A 12,860-nucleotide genomic window follows, 5' to 3' on the forward strand; every position below is an offset into this window, starting at 1 on the left:
CTGCATAGCTGTGGTGGAAAGGCTTCTTTCCTGATCAGGAAACAGCTGAAAATTACATTGATGGATTTGTATCCTCTGAAAACCTTAGTCTCAACCAGGCGCGGTGGCTCACGCCTGCGATCCCGGCACTTTGGGAGTCCAAGGCAAGTGGATTGCTTGAGCCCAGGAATTTGAGACCAGTCTGGCCAACGTGGCAAAACCCCATCTCTGCAAAAAATACAGAAATTAGCCAAGCATGGTGGTGCATGCCTGTAGTCCCAGCTACTCTGGAGGCTGAGGTAGGAGGATCACTGAGCCCAGGGAGGTTGAGGCTGCAGTGAGCCAAGATGGTGCCACTGCACTTCAGCCTGGGTGACAGAGAGAGACCCTGTCTGAAAGCCAAAAAACAACAAAACCTTAGTCAGAACAAGTTTTTGTAGCTGATGAGTCAGGCAGCTTCACCTGTGCTCCTTTCTAGACAGGCAGCATGGTTGCGGAGAGTCACAACAGGCGTCCAGGAGGAAAGGCACGAGATGATGCTGGCCAAAGCTAGTTGTGGTTGGAAAAAGCCACTGGTGTGAATGGTGTATGCTAGTATGCAAGGGAACATATACTGGGAACCCGAGCCATGTTTTCTGCATGGTTTAATAATCCTTTGTATCAGTGCCAGGAATTCACTGCAGATAAGCTGGTCTGGAAGAAAAACGAACATTTTGTTATTTCTGCACAGCTGCTCCACACATTCCTTTCCTGAATGTCTTTTGAAAAGCAATGTTTCTGACATTTACTTTCCACGATTTGTGAAGGGAGTTTTACACTCCAATAAGAGTGAATATAAATGCTTTTTTGGGGGGAAGGGGGAATCCTGCCGTTAACAGAAAGCAGGGCTTCCTGACTAAGTTCACTCACAAGGCTGCCATTCACACAGTCACAAATGCTCGGACAGGATGGACAGCTCCACTAACGTGCACTTGGTTGACTGTGTGAACCCCAACCATTTGAGACAGGCCTCAGTTAATTTAGAAAGTTTATTTTGCCAAGGTTGAGGACGCGTACCCGTGACACGGCCTCAGGAGGTCCTGACAACACGTGCCCAAGGTGGTCAGAGCACAGCTTGGTTTTAGACACTTTGGGGAGACCTGAGACATCAGTTAACACATGTAAGATGAACATTGGTTTGGTCCGGAAAGGTGGGACAACTCAAAGCAAAAGCGGAACTCAAAGCCGGAGGGGGCTTCCAGGTCATGGGTAGATAAGAGACAAGTGGTCGCATTCTTTTGAGCTTCTGATGAGCCCCTCCAAAGGAAGCAATCAGATATGCATTTATCTCAGTGAGCAGAGGGGTGACTTGCAGTAGAAAGGGAGGCAGGTTTGCCATAAGCAGCTCCCAGTTTGACTTTTCCCTTTAGCTTCGTGATTTTGGGGGCCCAAGAGATTTTCCTTTCACAACTGCACGAGCACTTTGACCTAAAACAATTCTTGAGACCGAACCTGGAGATAAAGCCCATCTATGGCAGAAGAAGGTGATAGCAAACCGCATTATTGACCCTCAAAGTTTATCAACCAAAAGTGGAGTCAGGAGAAAGTCACAGAGAAGAGATGCTGAACCTAGAAATGGGGCACCTATTGTGCCTGCCTCGCATGATGGAGAAATTGCTGGAATCGGCTGAATACCAGTGACAATGGGAGGGGAAAGGTGGGGGAGATGTGGACCCTGGGGAGTCCCCACAGACTATCTGGCAATATCTGTGGCCTGCTAACTGCTGGCTTCAAGGACATTTATCAGTGAGCAGGAGGACCCCTGAATTAGAGAGATGCTTAGGTGTGGCACTGGTGATGTGGGAGGAAGTGCCGAGAAGCCCATTGACACGGTGCTGCCCCAGGACTTCAGAGACTCTTCAATCCATCCTCCATGCTGCCTCCAGCCCCATGACCTCAGCAATGTATCACTGCTGTGCTCCCTTTCCCAAGACCCCCAAGCAGCCAGATGTAGCCTGATTCATTACATGTATGCATACAGGTGTCAATCTAAAATAGTCAAAAGGGCCAGAATCTAGTTTAAGGAGAGTTTATTCAAGTGCAAGGTTTAAGTCCAGCCATCCAGGAAGCACAGATTCCAAAGAATGGAAGTCAGTGTTCTGAAGTATAGAAGTTTGGGACCATGTATATAGATAAAGTTTATGGAAGCTTACCAGAATTTCAACATCTTTAGACTTTAATGCATAGTTACAATGGTCTGATTAGTCAAGGTGGTCTTTTTCTTTCAAGAAAGGTTTATTTGGCCAGGCACAGTGGCTCATGCCTGTAATCCTAGCACTTTGGGAGGCCAAGGTGGGCAGATCACCTGAGGTCAGGAGTTCAAGACCAGCATGGCTAACATGGTGAAACCCTGTCTCTACTAAAAATGCAAAAATTAGCTGGGTGTGGTGGCAGGCACCTATAACCCCAGCTACTCGGGAGGCTGAGGCAGGAGAATTGCTTGAACCCGGGAGGCAGAGGTTGCAGTGAGCCAAGATCACACCACTGCACTCCAGCCTGGACAACAGAGCCAGACTCTGTCTCAAAAAAAAAAAAAAAAAAAAGAAGAAGAAGAAGAAGAAAGGTGTATTTAATCTTCCCCACTGAAGATGCAACCGTCATGAGGTCTTTGCGCCATCTGATCTGAGTTGGGTACAGGACAATAAAGGAGGCAGCTAATCTGTAACAGAGATCAGTGATGGGAAGGAGGAGATCTGGTCTCTGGGAGACTGAGGCAGGAGGATTACTTGAGCTCAGGAGTTCTTTTTTTTTGAGATGAGTCTCGCTCTGTCACCTTGGCTGGAGTGCAATGGCGTGATCTTGGCTCAATGCAACCTCCACTTCCCAGGTTCAAGTGATTCTCTTGCCTCAGCCTCCTGAGGAGCTGGGATTACAGGTACTTGCCACCATGCCTGGCTAATTTTTGTATTTTTAGTAGAGACGGGGTTTCACCATGTTGGTCAGGCTGGTCTCGACCTCCTGACCTCAAGTGATCCACCCGCCTCAGCCTCCCAAAGTGCTGGGATTACAGGTGTGAGCCACTATGCCCGGTCGAGCTCAGGAGTTCCAATCCAGCCTGAACAACACAGCAAGACCCTGGCTCAAAAATAAAGAAATATGACAATATGACTTTGCAGCATTTCAGAACATCAATAACTTTGCAGCTCTTCATGTTTCTCCTAGTCATGTCCAGAACAAGGACCCTGGGGAAGAGAGTTAAGCTGTAATCTAAAAAGCAGAATTTGCAAATATGCTACTGACTCAGTCTCCAGGGCTTAACATCCCCTTTGACATAATAAATTTAGAGGGTCCTGAAATTTTATTTGCTTTTAAACGCTTTTTTTTCTTTCACAGACATTTAGCTTCACTTGAACCTGTGTTTGAAGCTTTAGTGAACACTGTCCTTGGGAGTAAGAAGTACTAGAAAATTTATGGTATGTGGTTATCTTGCTATTTCATGAACTACTGTATTACTATATAAATCAGCTGGAAGCAAGCTGTAATCCTGTTTATGGGATATTTGTTCCACTTACCATGATGAATTTGGCTGCAGAAATATCAGTATATTTGCCTTTGGAGTCCTGCCTCAGACCCCTGATGAGGGCTATGCAATCTATAGTACTTGCTTTTATTTGTTTATTCTGCTGTAAATGGTTTGTTTGAATGTTTTGTTTGTGAAAATAGCCTTAATTTTCCCTTCACTGTTTCCATGCACCTTAGAAATAGGACTTCGTAGCCGGTTGTGGTCATGCACACCTACGGTCCCAGCTACTTGCAAGGCTGAGGTGGGGGTGTGGCAGGCCAGGTCTCACTAACACAGGCCTCCATAACAACTGTTTCAGTACTGACCAAGTGGTTAAGTTAAATATTAAAAGCTGAAAGAGCCAGCACCCTTATACAAAGGCTGGAATGTAACAAAAGCCCACCAAGAGTTTTGCCCAGGCCTTTCCTGGGCTTTAAAGCATGAAGAGATAACAAAGGAATTCTTAACAGGACCCATTTAGGATTAAACAAATTTTATTGGGGGTCTGAAGAAACTCCCCAGGCCTCCACAAACAGGCTTTATTGGAGACTAAAGGAACTCCCCAAACCTCCATGACTTAGCAGGAGGCCAGATCCAGGTTTTCACCCCAGCACCTGGACCCAGCTACGTTAATTAAATTCACTGAGGCTCCGGAGGAAGGTCTTCTGGACTCATATCTTAGTTATGGATTAGAAGTTAATCACTTATGTCTTTAGATGGATGCACACTCACACGTAGACACATAGCTGAGAAGGTATACAAGCTCTGGAAAACGCTGTCATTTTAAGTTGGTCTGGTGATAATTTCCAGGCCTTCTCTCTGTAACTGGTTACAGAAATAAAAACTCCCTTCTCTCCTAGTTCATCTGCATCTTGTCACTGGGACATGAGCATAGGTGGTCTACCTTCAGTTTGGTCTGTGAACAGGAGGATTACTTGAGCTCAGGAGTTCTAGTCCAGCCTGGGCAACAGAGCAAGACCCTGTCTCAAAAAGAAAGAAATGACTATATGAGTTTGCTGCTCTTTAAATCGATGACTTTGCAGCTCTTCATCTGAAGAGGTGGCGTCTGTTTCCCCTGTTTGAGTGTGGCACATCCAGGAGAGTGGCTTTGAGCAGTGGTGTGGCAGACGTGACTGTAGGCCAGCCCTGAGCTGAGGCTGCCAGGGGACTGCACACTTCCTCTCTCAGCTCTGCCAGCTGCTGCACTGTGTCTGGGCCAGCCCGCTGGAGCACAGAGTTCAGTGCATTGGGACAGCTACAGCCCATTGCCTTGGGACAGCCCACAGCAACAAGACCCACCTGTCGCCACTGCAGGTGCGTGAGGGTGCCCGGCTGAGAGCAGACAAACCGCCTAGCAGGTGGCTTTTCAAGCGGAATCACAGACTAGCTCCATCGCTGTGGTGAACGTTCTCCCCAGTGCCAGGATTCCACTTGGCCCCTGACTGCTTGAGCAGCCGACGTGACAGCCATCTCTCTGCTGCCGTGCATGTCGGCTGGGCTGGAGCCAGTGCATCAGAAGTAGACGCAGAAGTGGATCAGGAGCAAAACATTCCAGAGAGCTGGCAGAAGCTGGCGTCTGGAGCCGCTGGGATGCGGGTATGGGCTCTCTCAGTGGCGGAGGAACAGCCTCCTGGCAGAACCAAAGGCTGCTTTGTGCCTTCGATGCTGCTGCTGGCCAGAGTGGTTTTCTGTCTCAGACCCTGTACCATGTGTCTGTTCTTTCTCATTTTTTACTTAAAGGAGAAGAAAATGATTATGTGTACATGCTGGTGGCACACATAACTTAGTATTAAGTATTACAAAATCTTACAGGCAGGGCACAGTGGCTCACGCCTATAATCCCAGTATTTTGGGAGGCTGAGGTGGGCAGATCACCTGAGGTCAGCAATTTGAGACCAGTCTGGCCAACACAGTGAAACCCCATCTCTACTAAAAATACAAAGATTAGCCAGGTATGGTGGCACACACCTGTAATTCCAGCCACTCAGGAGGCTGAGGCAGGAGAATCATTTGAACCCGGGAGGCTGAGGTTGCAGTGAGCTGAGATCACACCACTGCACTCCAGCCTGAGTGACGGAGTGAGACTCTGTTTCAAAAAAAGAAAAAACAGTCTGAAAAGTCTTACAGACCCAAGGAAGAATTTGTCTTCCTCTGTGAGAGGGAAGATGTGCTCTGATGATATAGGAGAAAACCCCAAAATCAGTATCAGCCCACCAACCAGGGCAGTGAAGCTGCACCCAGACGCACCACACATGGCAGTCCATGAACAGCCGGGCTTTTGTAAAGGCCGGTGCTTTATGGAATGACGCTCTGCCGGGCCCGGGTTCTGGGGCTTCCAGTCACTCAGTCTTGTTTACTCATCCACTGCGTATTTCTTGAGCACCTCCTATGAACCAGATGCTGCTTGAGGAACTGGGGTTACCAGGGCAAATGAGACCAGGCCCCTGCCCTCAGGGGCCCCAGGTTCAGGGGGAGAGAGAAGACAAAAAAAAGGAAAAGAAGTGAGCTAATTTCAGACAGTGCTTAGAGCTGTGGAGAGAATGCGTGGCACTTGGATGAGCAGCCCAGATGGTGAAGCAGCTGTAGTTGTGGTGTTGAGAGTGTGACCCTGAAAAGATGTAGAGTTGAGAGTGAGTGAAGGCCCGGGGTCGGCAGGGGCGGGGTGGCGGCTGCAGCATGAGCTCTATGTGGAGGAGCAGTGAGCAGACCACTGTGTCCGGAACTTGGTGGGGGTCCGGGGCCAGGTGAGGCTGGCAGAGTTTGGGGAGGGGCTTCTGGCCCAAATCAGGTGGGCTGTGGCACGGAGCATGATGTCATCCTAAAACCATCCTAAGGACACTTCAGACCGTCACTTTCTCAATCTGGGCCTTGGTTTGTTGATCTGTGGAATGGGAGTTGCACTAGTTGATTCCTGGGGTCCCTTCTGAAACCCCCAACTTTGTGAGTCCATGACATGAAACACAACCCCACTGCCATGGTCTGCAGAAAGCTATAAACTCTCCCTCCCCAGGGAGACAGACGCTCGTCTCCCTGGCTGCCCAAAGCACAGGGAGTCTCATGTTCTGATGGCTCTTTCTTTCTCTCTTTCTTTTTCTTTTTTCTTTTTTTTTTTAAGATGGAGTCTCGCTCTGTCATCCAGGCTGGAGTACAATGGCGAGATCTCAGCTCACTGCAACCTCCGCCTCCTGGGTTCAAGCAATTCTCCTGTCTCAACCTCTTGAGTAGCTGGGATTACAGGCATGCACCACCACGCTCAGCTAATTTTTGTGTTTTTAGTAGAGACAGGGTTTCACCATATTGGTCAGGCTGGTCTCGAACTCCTGACCTCAGGTGATCCGCCCCCCCTCAGCCTCCCAAAGTGCTGGGATTACAGGCGTAGCCACTATGCCCGGCTTGGCTCTCACTTTCGTATTCTTTCCATGTAATCACACATGAATGGTTGTCACAGGATCTCACAGGGAAATCATTTAGCAAGTGAATCTCAGTTTTTAAAAGGAAGGTGTTTGTGTTTTATCAGCATCTGTAATTGATCAGACCATATAGTTAAACCCCTAAGAAGACTTAAGGTCTTATCTCCCTCAGCTGAGACTTCTGTGACAAACGCCACAGATACGCAGATTAAACAACAGAAATTGATTTCTCACAGTTCTGGAGCCTGGAAATTCAAGATCAAGCTGCTGGTCAGTGCTGTTCCTAGTCTCTCTTCCTGGTTTGCAGACAGCTGCCTTCTCATTGTGTCCTTAGATGGTGAGGAGAGAGAGAGAGTGAGCAAGCTCTCTTCTCTCTTCTTATAAAGGCACTAACCTCATTATAGGGCCCCATCCTCATAACCTTATTACCTCCGAGTCCTCACCTCCTAACACCATAGGAGGTTAGGGTTTCAACATTTTAATTTTGATAAATATTCAGTTCATAACAGGTCTGCACCTGGGGTCCATATAGGTCAGTTTTATTTCCAGCAGAATAATGGTGATCTGTACCACCATTACACCTGCCTGTATGCAGGCAACCCATATTCATGGCTTTCCATAAATGGCTTTATTCTTTCCCAAAATGGCATTTTTATTTCGCTTACTGTATGTGTGATTAATACCTTCTCACGGTTCAAAATAAAAATAACCAAAAAGTCCCTTGCTGGCTCTGTGCTCAGCCTCCTACAACCTCACCAGGAGCAGCCAGTGTGACCAGTTTCATGCGGGTCCTAGAGATATTTTATGTAGTTACAAGCAATTGCATATGTATTTCCTGTTTTGGCATAAATGTTAGCACACCATACATATGTTGTTCTCCATGTTATTTTTATGTAATAAGTTGGAGATATTTCCATATCTCTAGAAGGAAGGAGATACGAAAACAAAGAATTTCTTTTTGTGTGTGTGCCACAATAGCAAAGAAATTTCTTCATTTTTTAATGGTAAAATACACGTAACATAAAATTCACCATTTTAACCATTTTACTAATAAGTGTACAGTTCAGTGATATTAACTACATTTGCATTGTTGTGCAACCATCACTACCACCAACCTCCAGAACTTTTTTTTGTCTTGCAAAATCAAAACTCTGTCCCCGATAAACACTAACTGCCTGTTCTCCTTCCCTCAGCCCCTGACACCTACCATTCTATTGTCCGTCTCTATGCATATGACTCCTCTAAGAAACTCAAACAAGTGCAATCATTTGTTCTTTTGTGACTGTCTTTTTTTTTTTTTTGAGACAGAATCTTGTTCTGTCGCCCAGGCTGGAGTGCAGTGGTGCGATCTCAGCTCATTGCAACTTGCGCTTCTGGGCTCAAGTGATTCTCCTGCCTCAGCCTCCCAAGTAGCTGGGATTACAGGTGTGTGCCACCACTCCCAGTGATTTTTTTTTTTTTTTTTTTGTATTTTTAGTAGAAACAGGGTTTCACCATGTTGGTCAGGCTGGTCCCAAACTTGGATTACAGGCGTGAGCCACTGCGCCCGGCCTGTGACTGCTTTATTTTACTGAGCATATTGTCTTCAAGGTTCATCCATGTGGTAGCATGTGTCAAAACGCCTTCCTTTCTAAAGGTGAATAATATTTCACTGCATGTAGAGACCACATTGTGTTTATCTGTTGACCTGTTGGTGGACGCCTGGGTTGTTTCCACCTCTTGGCTGTTGTGAATGATGCTGCTGTGAACATGAATGTGCAGATTTCCTCATTTTTCAACCACTGCAGGCTGTTCCACGCAGCAGAGGCTGGTACACCTACTCTCTACGGTGCACATTTAGGGACTGTCCGTTTTTCACTAACACCAACAGCTGCAACAGTAATCTTGTGCACAGGTGACTGCACACGTGCGACTCTGTATTTGCAGGATACAGTTCTAGATGTGGCATGGCTGCATCAAATGGAATGTGCGTTTGTAATTTGGTTACCCCATGTCTCTAAGCCATTTTAGTTTGGCAGCTGTTAGAAGCTGGTTCCGGATCAAATCTTGCAAGTGGCGGGAGGGTTGTGGGTGTCTTTATCAGGCTGGAGTCATGGAAAGAATTTGCCCCTTTCAGACCTTGACCTCCGTTGGGGTTACATCTTTAAAGGCACCGTCTTTTCACTTTGGAAATGGAAGTGTTCCACTTGCTGTGCTGATGGACACTAGAGGGCAGAGTTCTCCATCTTTCAGGCAACGTGAAAGCTCAGTCCACTTCTCCACTTCTGCAACTACAGAGGTGATTATTTGGGACCACTGGATTGGGGGAAGAAAGTCAGTGTTTCCCAAGGGGTACCGCACAGGACAGAGAACCAGTATTGGAGCTCAGACAGGCTCGGGGGACTGGGAGATGGAAGCCATCGCCTTTACCTTGGGCATTTCATCTTAGGCCCCATGGAAACAGGGGCCATGGGTTGGTACTTATCATTTCTTTTAAACAGATAATGGCATACAGTAAGTCCTCAGTTTCATCACAGCTTCCTAGAAACTGTGACTTTAAGCAAGACAACATATAATGAAACCAATTTTACCATAGGCTAGTTGATATAAACAAGAGTTAAATTCCTATGTCATAGGCTGGGCGTGGTGGCTCACACCAGTAATCCCAGCACTTTGGAAGGCCAAAGCGGGCAGATCACCTGAGGTTGGGAGTTCAAGACCAGCCTGACCAACATGGAGAAACACCGTCTCTACTAAAAATACAAAAGTAGCTGGGTGTGGTGGTGCATGCCTGTAATCCCAGCTACTAGGGAGGCTGAGGCAGGAGAATCGCTTGAACCTGGGTGGTGGAGGTTGCAGTGAGCTGAGATTGTGCCATTGCACTCCAGCCTGGGCAATAAGTGTGAAACTCTGTCTCAAAAAAAAAAAAAAAAAACAAAAAAACGGCGTATTTCTGTTCTCAAAACATCACCAGAACAGGTGTAGTGGCTCACACCTGTAATCCCAGCACTTCGGGAGGCTGAGGTGGCAGATCTCTTGAGGCAAGAAGTTCAAAACCAGCTTGGGTGACATGATGAAACCCCATCTCTACAAAAAATACCCCCCAAATTAGCCAGGAAAGGTGGTGTGCGCCTATGGTCCCAGCTACTTAGGAGGCTGAGGTGGGAGGATTGCTTGAGCCTCAGAGGCTAAGGTTGCGGTGAGCTGTGATCACACCACCACACTCCAGCCTGGGCAACGGAACAAAACCGTATTTCCAAAAAAACCCCACAAAAAAACAAAAAACACCACCAAATTTCTAAAGACCCAAACACTTCTAATATTAAACATTGAAATAAATGTAGAGACTATCCCTACATGTAGGGGTAGCTATACCTACATAAGAAAGATTAATACAAACAAGTGAGATCATGATCTACCCAATGTTTGGGAAGTCCGTGAGTGACGGGGGTGGTAGTGGTGGTGGTGAAATCACGGAATCAATGTCTGCAAAGCACACGCTCTTGGGAGCCCCTCCTCCCACCGCACAGCTGAAAGACAAGCGACCGTGAGTATGGCGGCTCCCTGAGCACCCTCACACGCGGCGTTTGTTGTCATGCGTTTGTGTGATTACCGTAGGCTTTATAATTTTTATTTGATAATTTATATTCATGTATTCATTCATTTTCCAACTTGCTTTCTCCAGTTCAGGGTGGCAGGTGACCAGGGCCCATCCTGGTGGCTCAGGGCCAAGGTGGGCACCCGCCCTGGATAGGACAGGCCTCCGTGGGACACCCACACTCACTCGGACTAGGCCCATGTAGACATGCCGTGAGGCTGAGGTGTATACTTGGGATGTGGGAGGAAACTGGAGGATCTGGAGAAAACCCGCACGGACCTGGGGAGACCTCCTCAACGCTCCCTAGAATGAAACGATGGGATTTGAGGACCTGCTGTATTTATTTGTCCCAATCCCGCGGCCCTGGCCTTCAGTGCACAGTAGTCCCTGCTGCTGGGCACACATCCCCTCATGCTCAGTCCATTGACCAGGACTGGCCACATGGCCTCACCTGGCTGCGGGCAGTGGCTTCTGCCCTGGGGCAGGCAGCTGCTCCAGCTCTGGAGATGAGCCCCACCTCCAGGTGCAGCTGCTCCAGGTGTGGAAACGGGGCTCTACCTCGTGGGGAGCGTCCGCTGTGGGCCACAACCTTGCTGGGAGGCTGCGGGAGATGGGGGGCAAGAGGGGTGGAGTTGAGGCTTTCCCTCCCCGGCAGTGACCGGCGCAGCCCTCCCCAGTGTAGCTCCCCCCTCCCCACCCCTCCCTCCATCTGGAACACAGCATGGGGGCTGCCCTCCGGCCCTCGGTGTGCAGGGCTTGCACACCTTGGCTTGCAGGGCATTTGGGGGATCCCAGTGGGGCAACTGCCAGCTGGAGAGATGCTGGTGCCGAGCCGTGCTGCTCCTGGGGGCAGGCTGGGTAGGGGCTGAGGGGCCGGAGTGAGCGGTCCACAGTCATCCAGGAACAACAGGGCTCTCACCTGGCAGGGCTCCCAGGCACGTTGATGGAGGGAGGGTTTCCTCAGTCCTCTCCCCCAGCCCTTACTGGGCAGTACCCCCACCCACCATACTGTCTCTTGCCTGGGTCTCAGGTGGTCGGCGCTGTCTGGCCCCTGCCTCCCTCTCTGTCCCTTCAGCCGAAGCGGGCTCCACGCCTTCCCAGGACTTCCCACGCAGTCTGAAGCACGGCCACATCCGGTCTGACCCTCCCTCACCCCTCCCTCGCCCCTCCCTCACCCCCCCTCACCCCTCCCTCGCCACCCCAGGAGGAAATAGAGGCTGAGTGTCCGTGCCTTGCAGCCGAGCAGCCACCCTTGCCTTTGGCCCCACCTTGGCCTACCTGGCGGCCGTCCTGTCACCTGTCATTCAGCCCTTGCTGTCTGCTGGGCACGTGCCCTGCAGGTGGGGTGCACAGCAGGCCCATGAGTGCCCACCGTGCCTCGCCATTCAGGAAGCCACCCAGGTGCTCCGGGCGGTGTCAGGGCAGGGTGCGTCTGTGCGGCGTTTGCATGTGTCCACCGTCCTGACCGGGGGCAGGGCCACGTCCCACACATCTTTCTGCCTAACTTATGATGTGGCAAAGACACATCCCGATACCTCTCCCGGGTGGGCCTGTGAGCTGGGCTCTGCGACGCCAAGGCCCAGGACCTGCTCAGCCCTGGGAAGATGGAACTGGAGGGGACCTTGAGATGGCTGGCCCAGCCCCTTGTCTTATAGACAGGGAGACAGCAGAAAGGGAGATGGAGTCACCGGCCAGGACCCCAGCTATGAGTGGGAGCTGGACCAGGAGTTGAGTGTCCTGAGCCACCTCCTCCCTGTGCTGGGCCCACTCTCAGAAACACTCCAGGTCTGGAGGCAGGGCAGGGAGGGCAGAATGGCTATGATGTGGTGAGGCTGTGTCCCCACCCAAATCTCACCTCGAATTGTAATCCCCAGGTGTTGAAGGAGGGAGGCGATTGGATCATGAGGCGGTTTCCTCCATGCTGTTCTCATGATAGCGAGTGAGTTCTCATGGGATCTGATGGTTTTATAAGGGGCTCTTCCCCCTTCGCTTGCTCTTGCTCTCTCTCTCCTGCCACCATGTGAAGAAGGTGCCTGCTTCCCCTTCAGCCATGACTGTAAGTTTCCCGAGGCCTCCCCAGCCATGCGGAACTCTGAGTCAATGAAAACTCTTTCCTTTATAAATCACCCAGTCTCAAGTAAGTTTTTTTTTTTTTTTTCAGACAGAGTCTTGCTCTGTCACCCAGGCTGGAGTGCAATGGCACCATCTCGGCTCACTGCAACCTGCGCCTCCTGGGTTCAAGCGATTCTCGTGCCTCAATCTCCCAAGTAGCTGGGATTACAGGTGCCTGCCACCACTGCCAGCTAATTTTTGTATTTTTGGTAGAGATGGGGTTTCACCATGTTGGCCATGA

At 49.5% G+C, this 12,860-nt stretch overlaps 1 long non-coding RNA gene across 2 annotated transcripts in view; it reads left to right on the forward strand.

The window, feature by feature from the left end:
- LOC115931844 (uncharacterized) overlaps positions 1-9,704 on the forward strand; it is a 31,678-nt gene extending 21,974 nt beyond the window's left edge. For both annotated transcript variants that reach the window (XR_010132418.1, XR_010132419.1), the window contains exons 4-5: positions 3,352-3,431; positions 4,381-9,704. This is a non-coding gene — a long non-coding RNA (uncharacterized lncRNA). The remainder of the gene's footprint in view (positions 1-3,351; positions 3,432-4,380) is intronic.
- The last annotated feature ends 3,156 nt before the right edge of the window (positions 9,705-12,860 follow it).

Source organism: Gorilla gorilla, chromosome 22 (assembly GCF_029281585.2).
Source record: "Gorilla gorilla gorilla isolate KB3781 chromosome 22, NHGRI_mGorGor1-v2.1_pri, whole genome shotgun sequence".
In the NCBI taxonomy this organism is placed as follows: Eukaryota; Metazoa; Chordata; class Mammalia; order Primates; family Hominidae; genus Gorilla; species Gorilla gorilla.